Source organism: Podarcis filfolensis (assembly GCF_964270895.1).
Source record: "Podarcis filfolensis genome assembly, chromosome: 8".
Taxonomy (NCBI): domain Eukaryota; kingdom Metazoa; phylum Chordata; class Lepidosauria; order Squamata; family Lacertidae; genus Podarcis; species Podarcis filfolensis.
This window is the reverse complement of record NC_139611.1, coordinates 79,604,465-79,618,376: the sequence shown is the minus strand read 5'-3', so window position 1 is coordinate 79,618,376 and position 13,912 is coordinate 79,604,465.

The window sequence follows — 13,912 nt, the reverse complement described above, 5'->3', positions numbered from 1 at the left end:
GACTTAACACAAGGAGAAATTGACCACTGGGGGGTACTTCCACTTGTTGCATTTCTTCTACTGCGGAAAATGCAAATCGCAAACCCAGTTCTACTCTTTCAGAGGAAGGAGCAAGACTGCTTACTCCTACCGTCTCCCTCCCCAAATGAATGTACTTGCAAGGGGGTTGGCACTGGGTCTCAACCTGCGTCTTGCAATACAGGATATCCAACAATATATTCCACTTTCTAGAGTAGGCCATGTACACGTGAGATCTGCAAAATAATAATAATAATAATAATAATAATAATAATAATAATAATAAATGTGCTTATTAGGTGTCCCCCCCCAAAAAAGTAAACTGAAAGCGACTTACGATATAATTAGGGTTGCCATACATCCGGAATTTCCCAGACATAAGCCAGCAATCGGCCGTCGGAAGCTGTGTCCAGGTGGAAATTGCTGGTTTCCCCCCTCAATTTTTTCCCAAGATTCTGAAAAAAAAAATAAAAATTGAGCAACTTGGGGCAAGATGAAAAAAATCTCAACAACTTTGCCAAAAAATGTTCGGCAACAACTTTTCTGTCCTGATTGTCACTTTTTGAAATATGGCAACCCTAATATAATACAAATGTTAAAACCAGTTGTCAGGGAATCAGGAGCAGGAGCACTGGAGAGAGAGGAGGAAGGAGCAGCGGAGAAGGTGGAGCAAGGCTAGAATCTTAAATTGGTGTCAAGGGGGAGGAGACATCAGCGGTCTGACACTTTAGACGTGGGGCTGCGCGCTGCGGCTCTGGAAGTGAAACTGAACTTCAATAAAGACTTTTATACTTAACAACGAAGCAGCGTTGGTCCTTTGTGAGCTGGGACCTAGGGTAGCTCTGACACCAGTATACATTTAAAACAAAATATTATCCATATATGTAAAGGGTAGCTCAACCCAGCCCACCCACTACAAGAAACCACAAGATCTAAAACTCTTCAAGGTAAAGGCCAAAAGCCTGGTTGAAAATAAATGTTAAAAGAAACAAATAATGTTATAAGTTTTCAAAACTACCAAGCTTAAGACTAGTTGCTTAGCTTTTAAACTGACATTCCACCTTAATGCCCACAGATATAAGTATTTTGAAGTATGTAAGATTACATTTTTTTTAATGATGGTTTGAAATTTGAACTTCAGCATACTATGTTGGAAGACTTATTAGGATTTTCCTTTCTTTGATTTGATTTGTTTTTGTTCTTATTTTCTGAAAAGCAAGCTGTGTAAAGTGAGATTGTATCAGGCTGGATTTATTTACAGCATTTGGAGTGTTTTGTATACATTATTTAGATTTTCAATAATTCCATAAGCAAGGAGCCACCACTAAAAAGTCCCAACCTCATGTTGCCACCCTCTGCACCTCCCTCCGAGAGGTTACACAGAAAAGGACCTTAAGTGATGAATACAGGGCCTGGATTGGTTCCTATGGTGAGAGGCGATCCTTGAGGTATTGGGGTCCAGCAGCCACTTCATTCCATTTTCATTCCATCCCATGTTTTCTGTTCTCCCTCTCCCCACGCCACCCCAGTCAATCAGTATCTTGTGGTCATTTTGGTTTTTTTTATTATTAAAACCAATAATAAATAATAAAAGTTGTTTATTGTTGTTGTTGTTGTTGTTTCATTTTATAATGTATATAAGAGAGAACAATTATAACACCAGGCGGAAATTAAAAGATGAAAAACGGAACCATAAAATAGGCACAGAGAATGTGTAGTTTCACATGCGTTAAAATAGCAGCGTTAAATTTGAAATATATAGTGCATATGTTTCTTGAGTCTTCTGGAAGCAACAATAGGCCTTTTCTTTCTTTCAAACTTATTTTTGTTGGCCATGGTGGATGCTGTACGTTTGGTTGGGGATGATGAAAGGGGGGAAAGTTTCAGTAAGAAGTCAGCATTTTCACCCAAAGATTCTCCGAATAAGTTATGTTTTCACAAGTAACTCCAACAACACCATTTGGTCTCTTCACAGTCGGCTCCCATCATTGATCAAGAAAACAGAAGGTGCGCAAGTCATTTTTCAATTGAATGTACGTTCTGATACGGCTCTTTTATTCAATATACAAAGCCAAAAGAAGCAAACACCCACATCTTTCTTTCTTTCTTTCTTTCTTTCTTTCTTTCTTTCTTTCTTTCCGTCATTTGGGTAAACACCCCATTCAGCCATCATAACATGTGCATAAGTCCAAAACCCAGAGGTGATGGGTAGGTGGTCATGGAGAGAAACATTTTTTTTATCTCCAAGGGAACACAGAGACACAGAACTTCCTTGCTACATCTTCCAGATGGGGTCATTCTCAATAAATCTGTAACTGCCCTGAGATAGCGATAGGCCCCATGACACTCAAATTGTGGATTGGGCCCTCCTGAGAGGAGCAGCATGGCTGGAAGAAGGACACAAACTTTCAAGGAGGGGCATGATCCAGTCTTCAGCACATGAGAATCATATAATTGTAGAGCTGGAAGGGACCACGAGGGTCATCTAGTCCAACCCCCTGCAATGCAAGAATCTTTTGCCTAACATGGGACTTGAACCCACAACCCTGAGATTAAGAGTCTCATGATTTACCGACTGAGCTATCCAGAGTATTCCCAACCACCACCCCAAGTACCACAGCCCCAACAAAACTACTCACCCCAGGGTGCTCTGCACCCTGGACAAAATCTATCTTTGGCTTTCCCTGGCCTTTCAGTTCTTAGGCTGTGTACAAACCATATGTTTAAAGCTCTTTACCTCCTTCAAAGAATCCTGGGAACTGCAATTTATGTTGGTTAATATGGTTTAAGAACAAAAGCAGAATTCCCTGGGTGCCTAGATCCAGGTTTGGGGCAAGTACTCTTTGGTTAGAGAACCCCAGCAGAGATTTAAAATCACAAAACATGCAGCAAAGTAAAGCGTAGAAATATAAGGTGTTGGACCTTTAAAATATCCCCTTCTAAGTTGCTTCCAAAGTTCCTCACTTCCCTTAGCATAGAAGGAGACCACACATTTGGTAAGTTATAATAATAATAATAATTTATTTAAGTTAAAATTGGTTTACTTACAAACTCTTCAAAGCTCAGGTTCATGTGCATATCCATACAACAGCAAGAAATGACAGGCAGTATAAATTAGGTTCCAAAATAGAAAGTGTTTCTAAATTATGTGTATAGAAGCACAAAGATGGTTTGCTTAAGCCATGTGGTCTAAGCCTGGAGCACCCAGCTTACACCTCCTTACTGGTAGGCTTTGCATGGTTGAAGTGAGAGAACAAAGAGTCTGGTAGCCCTTTCTCCCAAGGTGAGGGGCTATGACCTAGCTAAGCCTGGCAGGACAGCTTACTCTATAGCCTGAACCTCTTCATGTATCAATAAGAGTTAAGCATGTTGGTTTTATGAGGCTAATTTATCCCACAGTTTATGAGTGTGGGGAATTGTAGCTCTGTGATGAATAAATTGCACCTCCTAGAATTCTTGCGGGGGGGGCATTCACATGCTTTAAATGTAGGGACTCAGCTACACAACTGCAATTATGATGTTATAGGTAAAGGTAAAGGGACTCCTGACCATTAGGTCCAGTTGTGACCGACTCAGGGGTTGTGTGCTCATCTCGCTTTATTGGCTGAGGGAGCCGGCGTACAGCTGTGGCCAGCATTACTAAGCCGCTTCCGGCGAACCAGAGCAGCACACGGAAACGCCGTTTACCTTCCCGCTGGAACGGTACCTATTTATCTACTTGCACTTTGATATGCTTTCGAACTGCTAGGTTGGCAGGAGCTGGGACCGAGCAACGGGAGCTCACCCCGTGGCGGGGATTCGAACCACCGACCTTCTGATCGGCAAGTCCTAGGCTCTGTGGTTTAACCCACAGCGCCACCCGCATCCCTATGATAAGTGTGCTATAAAAATGTGAAACGAGATGGGGCTGTAGAGCTCAACAGCAAATTGCATATATATTTTTATAGTGGGTTTTTCATAGCGTTTTTTTTAATATCTGTGTAGATCCAGCCTAGGTGTATACACAGCCTTAGGCTGAAATCACATGTTTTAAGGATGTTTAGGTGAACCGCCAATCACAAGTGTAAGGAGGAGGTAAAAGTAGGTGCCAGCTACATGTGACATCCCTTCGATAATGAGTGAACCAGAGTGTTTTAGGACAGGATTTAGACAAGCTCATTTCCAATTTCTGCCAAGGCAATTTTATTGGCACAAAATACCAGGCTGCTATACTTTGCCAGCGTATTACTTTCCTAGGAAACATTCAGGTAGGTGCAACACAGGAATCCATTGGGAGATGAGAGCAAACAAGGGTTTTAGGGTTCCGCAGGTTTGTAAAATAAAAATAAAAATGCACTTTTAAAATAAAGGAAAGAGAAAGGGGTAGTTGAAGGGTATTTAACATTGGAAACGAAACCAAAATGATTTCACGGCAGGAGGAGAAATGTGAGAAGGGAGAGTTGTGCGAAAGAACTACTGTATTTTTCTGTATATAAGACGCCCCCTATTTTGGGGGACTCCAAGTTAAGAAAATGAGGGGAGATTTTCCTGAGTTGTTGAGCTTTTTGAGGGGAGGATTGCCCATAGTTAATGAGCTTTTTTGGAGGGGGGTGGCCCAGAGCTGTTATACTTTTTTTAGGGGGAATTGCCGAAATTCACTCACCCACCTGACCTACGCTGCCACTCACACGCATTGCAAAAGCCAGCTATCGTCTGTCCCCTCAACCACAGAAGCCGCCAATCACCCTCTCAATTGCTGCAGTGACAGCCAATCAACAACAGCCCTTCCCGCAGCCACCAATAACATGCACCATAGCTAATGGGGCCTCTTGCTGCCGGTGTGTTGCCGGCACACGGTTTCCATTCTCATCCTGGGGCAAAGTTCTCAACTCAAGGTAACTCGTTCCAGGTTAGCGGAGTTTGTAACCTGAGGCGTTTGTAACCTGAGGTGTTTGTAACTCAAGTTACCACTGTATAAGACGACCCCCAATTTTTGACATACAGTGGTACCTCAGGTTACATACGCTTCAGGTTACAGACTCCGCTAACCCAGAAACAGTGCTTCAGGTTAAGAACTTTGCTTCAGGATGAGAACAGAAATCGTGCTCCGGTGGTGCGGCGGCAGCAGGAGGCCCCATTAGCTAAAGTGGTGCTTCAGATTAAGAATAGTTTCAGGTTAAGTACGGACCTCCGGAACAAATTAAGTACTTAACCTGAGGTACCACTGTAATTTTTTAATAAAAAACCTTAGTCTTATAGACGGAAAAGTAGGGCATGTTCTTTATTCATTTTCCAGACTATAGCCATGCTTGTTAGATTAGTCACTGAAACATAAACAGATGGTGAGGACTTGATAACCTTCAATGCCTAGGCCTGGTCAGAAAGCCCCACCCCTACCTGCCCAGCCACACCTGAGGGCAAGGGTTCTCCATCCTTGCTCTACCAGCGTTTCTCAAACTTGGCTCGCCAGTTGTTGTTGGGCAAAAGATTCCTGCATTGCAGGGGCTTAGACAATTTGACCCGCGGGGTCCCTTCCAACTCTACAATTCTATGTTTCTATGACTACAACTCCCATCATCCTTGACCACTGGTCTTGTTAGCTAGGGATGATGGAAGTATGTGGTCCAACAATGGCTGGGGACCTGAGTTTCAGAAACACTGGTGGCCTGAATTTCAGAGAGGAGTCTTTTCCACACTTCCTGAAGGGCGGAACTGGGCATCGTGGTTCAACGCTAAGCTACAGTTCCACCCCTGACATGCCAGGATCCACAGTCTGATGCGAGAAGAGGTGCTTCCATCCTAAGAATAAGCTTTGATCATTTTAAAACAGGATCTGAAACAAGCTAGTGTTACGGAAATGACATTGGGGGGGGGCACATCTTTAAATAGGGACGCGGGTGGCGCTGTGGGTTAAACCACAGAGCCTAGGACTTGCCGATCAGAAGGTCGGCGGTTCGAATCCTCGTGACGGGGCGAGCTCCCGTTGCTTGGTTCCTGCTCCTGCCCACCTAGCAGTTCGAAAGCACGTGCAAGTAGATAAATAGGTACCGCTGGGTGGGAAGGTAAACGGCGTTTCCATGTGCTGCTCTGGTTCGCCAGAAGCGGCTTAGTCACGCTGGCCACATGACCCAGAAGCTGTACGCCGGCTCCCTCGGCCAATAAAGCGAGATGAGCGCCATAACCCCAGAGTCGGCCACGACTGGACCTAATGGTCAGGGGTCCCTTTACCCTTTACCTTTACTTGGCTGGAACTTCCTTCTTTTACTGACTGCATAGACCTGTGGGGGACTTGCACCCCAATGAGCTGGGCCTTTGAGTAGCGTCTCACCCTGGAATTTTCTTCCTTAACACTAGCTAGTTGACTCAACTCAGAGAGAAGGGATATCTGAATGGAAGAGATCAGGAACTCCCTGGTTATTTTTTTTTTTTTAAATTGGGCTAGCAAGCTCAGTTGGATGAACTAAAGGTGGAAGGGCTTTAACATTCAGGACGGTTTGCAACCTGGTACTTCTCAGGTTGGTCTCCTGTTACGCTACATTTGGGGGGAGATTCCAGCTTTCTCACTTTCTTCCCGCTATTGAAAATGATACCCAAAGCCCTTTCCAGTGTGAAGTTGTATGTAACAGTTATTTCCCAAAGCACACCCACTTACTTTATCCGACCTCCCAGATGTCCCAATTTCCAGGTCCCTTCCTCCACCTTAAATAAATTGCTCCAAGGCAGGCTGCTGTTTTCTCCCTTATCTGCTCCTTCCCCACAGCAAATTGCTACTCCCCCCACTCCCCGCCCTTCCAACCTAGTACATATATATATAAGAGGCACCAACAGAACCCCACCCAACTTGTTTCTTTACCCAAAGTCATCTGGTCAACACAGAACCTGAAGTTCCAGGGGGGGAAAAACCAGGTGAGCAAGGAAAGCTTTCACAGAAATATTAGCAAACTTTCCATTCATGACGGGCTGGTGTTTGGGGTGAGGGGGAGGCTAGCAACCTAAATGACAAATGCATGGCTTTTGGGGTGGGGTGGTTTGCATTAAACTGTTCTGTGCTGCCCTTCAGACTTCTCATATGTGCTTCCAAGCACATGGAAAATGCATACATGCCCTTTCCCTAGTCTAGTCATTTTCTGACTTTCTACTTTAAGAGGGAAGTGCTGGGATAGCTCAGTCGGTAGCACATGAGACTCCTAATCTCATGGTTGTGGGTTCGAGCCCCATGTTGGGAGATAAAATATTCCTGCACTGCAGGGGGCTGGACTAGAGGACCTTTGTGGGTCCCTTCCAAATGCTACAGTTCTGTGATTCCACACTGATATGTCCTGTGTGGCTTGCCAGGTAACCCTTGTATGTTGCAGGGGTGGGTTTAGGGCACATACTTGGTGCATGCAGACTGCTGGCTAAGTGAGCATCACTGCCACATTGCATGAAAGTTGCAGACCCCTGGAACATATTGCAGGAGAAATGTCCTAGCAGTGAGCAAGTTATCTCCCGAGGAAGCTGAGCTGCCATGGGAGAGTTCCAAGGAAGGTGATTCTGGAGACTGATTCTGGATGCAATTTGGGAACCACAACCCCACTTGCTTGCTTGTTGTCTGCAGTTGCTAGGCGATCACAACCCAACAGGTCTCTCCTGTTGTTTTCTGCAAAATGTCTGAGCCAAGCGAATATTGAGGAGATGTGTGCATTTCAGTATGGGTGGAAGGACAATGTTCCTGTTTGGTCAAGCATTGCTCAGTTGTTTGCTGTGCCTGAGGAAGGGAACATAAAGGGACTCCTGAGAGGTGCCTGGTGTAGTCTGACCATGTAGATCAACCTTCAGCTGGGCCGGCTGGGAGTGATGGGAGCTGTAGTTCAAGACGCTTGGAAAAACTGGGTGGGAACTGATTCAGGTATCATAAAGTGGATTGATAGTGGTGAGATCAGGATTGCCTGATAAAGAGCAGTGGAACTGCATTTAGAATAGCCATGCCTCTTACATGAAGGAGTCCTCTATCTGAAGAACTGTCCAGCCCAGATCACATCTTAATTTTGTTGCTCATCAACAGCTGACACCCAGGCAAAGAACTGGCTAGTCTTCCCCACTGTGGTGAGATCATAGAATTATAGTGTTGGGAGGGATCCTGAGCGTCATTTAGTCCATCTCCCTGCAGTGCAGGTTTGTTCCTGGCTTGCTTGAGGAAACCACAGATAAGAACAAATTTATTTCCTTGGAGGAAGCTGTTCTTGCAAGCCCCAAAAGACTGCTCGGGAAAAGGTTTTGTTGTTGTTTAGTCGTTTAGTCATGTCCGACTCTTTGTGACCCCATGGACCAGAGCACACCAGGCACTCCTGTCTTCCACTGCCTCCCGCAGTTTGGTCAAACTCATGTTGGTAGCTTCGAGAACACTGTCCAACCATCTGGTCCTCTGTCGTCCCCTTCTCCTTGTGCCCTCCATCTTTCCCAACATCAGGGTCATTTCCAGGGAGTCTTCTCTTCTTATGAGGTGGCCAAAGTATTGGAGCCTCAGCTTCAGGATCTGTCCTTCCAGTGAGCACTCAGGGCTGATTTCCTTAAGGATGGAGAGGTTTGATCTTTTTGCAGTCCGTGGGAAAAGGTTTAGATAGAAAAAAGAACAGAAATAAATAAATAGCAGGCTGAGAGCTAAGCAATAGTAGGAAAAATGCTCCTCTGACAAGCCAAAGTCACACCTGTGTTGTTAATCCAAAGAGCAGCTCCAGTAAAGGTGAAAGACCTAGGAATATTTTGTGGGTTTCCTGGAGTCTCACGGCTATCTCAGGCTATTTAGGCAGAGACCAGTCACCTGCAGAAGTGACTTCAGGTTATCTTCTTCGTGGAAAGATGTAATGTGACTCAGGTGGGCACCGTTAGGCCTCCCATGAAGACACCCTTTTGGGACACTTTGCCCCAGCACACACTTATTTTTGCCTAGTGAAGGCCACTTCGCAAATCAGTCTCCTTCCTGAAAGCATTTAGACCCCAGAGCTCTCTTAAAACATCTATCAGGTACCTTGAATCCACCTCTGTAAAGAAGAAAGACAGGGGGGTCAGAGATGCATTGTATTTGCTTAAATGAGAGGATTTAATTACAGCTACATTTATCCATATATATTAAAGGTAAAGGGACCCCTGACCATTAGGTCCAGTTGTGGCTCACTCTGGGGTTGCGGCGCTCATCTCGCTCTATAGGCAGAGGGAGCCAGCGTACAGTTTCCGGGTCATGTGGCCAGCATGACTAAGCCGCTTCTGGCGAACCAGAGCAGTGCACGGAAACGCCATTTACCTACCTGCCGGAGCGGTACCTATTTATCTACTTGCACTTTGACATGCTTTTGAACTGCTAGGTGGGCAGGAGCAGGGGCCGAGCAACGGGAGCTCACCCTGTCATGGGGATTTGAACCGCTGACCTTCTGAGCGGCAAGTCCTAGGCTCTGTGGTTTAACCCACAGCACCACCTGCGTCCCATCCATATATATTAGGATATGCAAAATTTAAGCAAATCTGCAGCCCGCTTTGTCCTTTGTTTAAAGCAGAGTTTCTCAACCTTTTTCCGACTGTGGCCCCCTTCTGATCTCGTTTCCTTCCTGTAAATTCTCTGTTCTACCAGTAGAAAGGTAGCTAGTTAAATGTTTTCTTCGTAAAAAGAACATGTTTTATTTATAGTTTTTATAATTTACACAATTACTGTACATAAAAATTTATACTTTAAGAGTTTCTCGATCAATGGGACCCTTGTGCTTGATGACCAAAACCAAGCTTTTTAAAATATCCGGTTCTATTGCTGTGAGTGATAAACAAATATCACCTCTGTCCATTATGTTAAGGTAATTCCACGTTAGACTGAGTAAACACCATATTTTCCTGTCTATAAGACCCCCCCATGTATAAGATGCCCCCTATTTTTGTGGCAACAACCAATCGCCACTCCACCCTCGGCACTATTCGTGTACAAGACACCCCCTAATTTTTGACATTATTTTTTAGGAAAAAATCCTAGTCTTATACATGGAAAAATATGGTAATTCACACGACTGAAACCTGATTCTACCAAATACAAAGTAGGAAATGCCATGAAAAACAAATTTGCTTTATCCCAAAGCTGTGGAAACTTTTAAGATATTCTGTTTTCTTTTTGATTCTTGGTCACTTCACTCTTTTCTTCACTTCTCACGTCCCTCTGTAGCCCCCTAGACTCGTGCCATGGACCCCCCATTTACACAATTTTCACCTGTTTCCCCCTTGGAATATCCTGGGCGCCCCTAGGGGGCCATATGACTCCCAGTTGAGAAACACTGGTTTTAAATGATGGATAAACAGCCACCCAGCTGCACTGGGTGCAGTGAGATACAAAAGGATACTGGACAACACCCCAAGGTGGGTGCAGCGGCTGAACTCCTTGAAAACTGGGTTTGAATCCCAGCTGAGCCATTGAAAAGGTTTGCCACCTCTTTTTCGGGCCCTGGTTCTACACAGTTAATGGCTGCCTGGCACACAAACTAAGGAGGCAAAATATTCCAATGCATGCCCGGAGGGAAAAGGTCACTGCTTTAATTTCTTTTGTGAAGCTAGTAACCCACCCAATGAATCACTGGGTGTGCCTTGCACAACCCCTCGGTTTTCGGTACCTGCAAAGGGGTGTGTGTAGCCTTCTTGACACGGTTGCAAACAGTGCCAGATTTACTTATAAGCTAAACAAGCCCTATAGCTTAGCGCCCCACTCTCTTGGGGGCCCCCAAAAAAAATTTAAAGGAAAAAAACTGGATGTACATTTCCAAAATATAAGATAGAAAACAAATAAAATAAAACCTACATACAGCAACAGTGTTTTGTTTTGTATTGTGTTAGGCTCCTATGATGTAACGGGCTACACCTGCTAACCTGCTCCCTAAAATATCACTGGTTTGCTCATTTCTATATATAGGATGCCTACATTCTGCATGTACAAATGGCTTTAGATATGTATTAGGTCCATAAATTACCATATAGCATATATTCAACACAAAAAAGCAGTGACAATTTGTTGTTGACAAAGGACAGCTGGACATATAAAGCTATTACCGTCAGTAGCTTAGGGCCTCATCAAACCTAAATCTGGCCCTGATTGCAAAGAATAACGGCGGGGGTGGGGTGGGTGTAAAGCACTATACATGCTAAAACTGTGCAGTAGAAGCTATTTTTTAAAGAATAAAATGAATGTCGTGTAGACTAGCCCCTGAAAGAGAAATGCCAGGAGCACATACATTCATGTCTGCCTGTACCATGCAGAAGTCAGGAACTGCACTACAGTCCCAAGAAATCTAAACTGTGTTGAGAGCTGAAGCACAGATACTTTGAAGTAAGCTGCATTGAAATCAATGGGATTTACTTTCAAGTAAATGTTTTTAGGATTGGACTTTTAAGCTCATTGATTTCAGTGGCAGTTGAGCACAGTTAAGTGCTTAATTCTCATTGATTTCAACAGGACTTTCTCTCCCATAAAATCCGGTGGCACCTTGGAGGCTAACTAGTTTATTGTGGCCTGAGGTTTTTCCTCCTCTAAGGAGATACATCTTCATGAATCCACATCTCTTAAAATGAGGTTACCAGCAGAGCAATAATAATAATATTAAAAAAAAGTCCAGCCAGAAACACCACTATCCTTTTAACAGAGGTTTGACATATAGAGATCAGCAACCGTAGCTTTTAATAGCATGGAGTTAAAAGTGATAAAACCTCTCTGTCAAAGGCATGGCTGCATCGAGACCCTGCTCAAAATTTGGCAACCTTGTTTAAAATACAAAAACATCTGGCAAATATAAACGGATATGCTTTTCGGCAATTCTCGGAGTCAGTTGTGGGATGAAACTATCACAGGCTTTGTCCTTAACAGAAGACAAAAAAAATGTACTCCAGGCCTGAGTACATCCTTTGTGCCAGGGCAAACTCTGGTGACAGTAAATAATTTAGACACATTTCCTTGCTTGGGACACCAGCCAACACTTTCTTTTAGAAAGGTAACTTGAAGAGATGCCCTAAGGGTTGCTGTATAAACTGCTGACTTACGTGCAGATTAAAAATGGTGTTCCGTGCCAGTCCTCTCGAGTATATTACTATTATATCCACAACTCCCACATAATTTTCTTGTTCTGGGCCCAGTCCCAAACGAAGCCGATCCGGCTCTCATGAAAGGGAAGTTCCGTTCTTTTATCAAAACTCCGTGGACAGAAACTCCTGATAATGGCTGGATTGTACACACTATAGTTCCACCCTTAATTTTCCTCCAGCGCCATTAGTCCCTTTTCATTTCAGATAAACCACACGTTATCTGACAGCGTAACATGTTCCCCAGGGCTAGAACTACCAAGGATATGCGCCGCCTGTAGGCAAGATCATTGGTGTTAAATAGTGGGTAGACATATCAGACGACACAGCGATTCTTCAAAGCAGCTCTTTATTAGTAAGCTGGAACAGAACTGAAGTGAAGGGTTCAGCCAGCCTGCTTATATAGAGCTCCAGTACAACGTAACTGTAACAACTTTATGTAACTATCCAATCCCTGAAAGTCACTTTCGATCCCTTATTTGCATATGTGGACCTGAACTATCTACAGTACCCCCCTGCTGGCCCAGGGTGAGAACTTCAGTACATAACAATTGGAGACATGGCCACATTCATACCCAGCATTGAAAGCACTATGGTGCTTCTTTAAACAAACATGGCTTCCCCTCCAAAGAATTCTGGGAGCTCTAATGCGTTAAAGGTGCTGAGAGATTTGAGGAGACCCCTATTCCTCTCACAGAGCAACAACTATCAGAGTTCCCTGTGAAAAGGGATTACCGTAATTGTTAATCCAATCTGAAAATTGTAGCTCTGCGAGGGGAATGGGTCTCGCCCAACGGCACCCTTAGCAAACTACAGCTCCCAGAATACTTTGGGTGATGCCATGACTGTTTAGAGTGGTATCATAGTGCTTTAAATGTATGGTTGAATGTGGCCATAGTCTTTTGGTTTATTTGCAAGCAGCCCATATTTATTATTATTTATTGTATTTGTTAGTCGCTTTCCTTACAAATTAACTCAGAGGGCCCATCTGCACGATACATTTAAAACACTTTCGTATCCCTTTAAACAATCAACAACCCCAAAAGACTCCTGGGAACTGTAGTTTGCTAAGAGTTGTTAGGACACACACACACACACACACACACACACACACACACACACACTCACAGAGCTATAATTTTCAGAGTGGTTTAGAAGGATTCTTTGGGGGATGAAAATATGTTTTAAATATATGGTGTGTACACAGCGGTTCTGTGTGAAAATCTGAAGGCATCCTCTGTTGACTCTGACCAATTTCCTCATCCTCAACCTCTTCCTTTCACAGATTTCAGCAGAGAGAGAGGGAGAGAGAGAGAGAGAGATTCTTTCGCAGAGCATATATATTTGCTATGAGGGTGTGAGCTTCTTGTCCTCTCAAGGCGTTTCCTGTATTGTTTGGAAATAGTTTTTCCACTTTGTATTTGGGGCCTTGCCCAAAATGCTCACTCAGATTGTCTGGGAACAAGCTAGATTTCTGCCTCAAATGTCTCCATGCAACCCTCAAGGAGAGGCGAAAAGCTAAGACCATCTCAACGTGGCTTCAAACAAGAGCAAAAACGGGTGTTTGGGGCCTGTTTGAGCAGATGCGGTTGTAGGAACACAGCCTGAGGAGGTCATACAAGGATCTCCGCAAGAGATTGGCTATCTGAGCACGAGTCTACCTTGTTGCCATGCCAACAGGTCTCCATCTTCCTCCACCCTAGCAAGATGCCATGAGGCAAAGGCAGTTGTTTTGAGGGCCATTAAAGATAGCAGCAGGATAGAACCGAGCCACCACAATCCACAGGGGAAGGGTCCCTTTGACCAAACCCCACAAAAATGAGCAGGAGATGTGCAG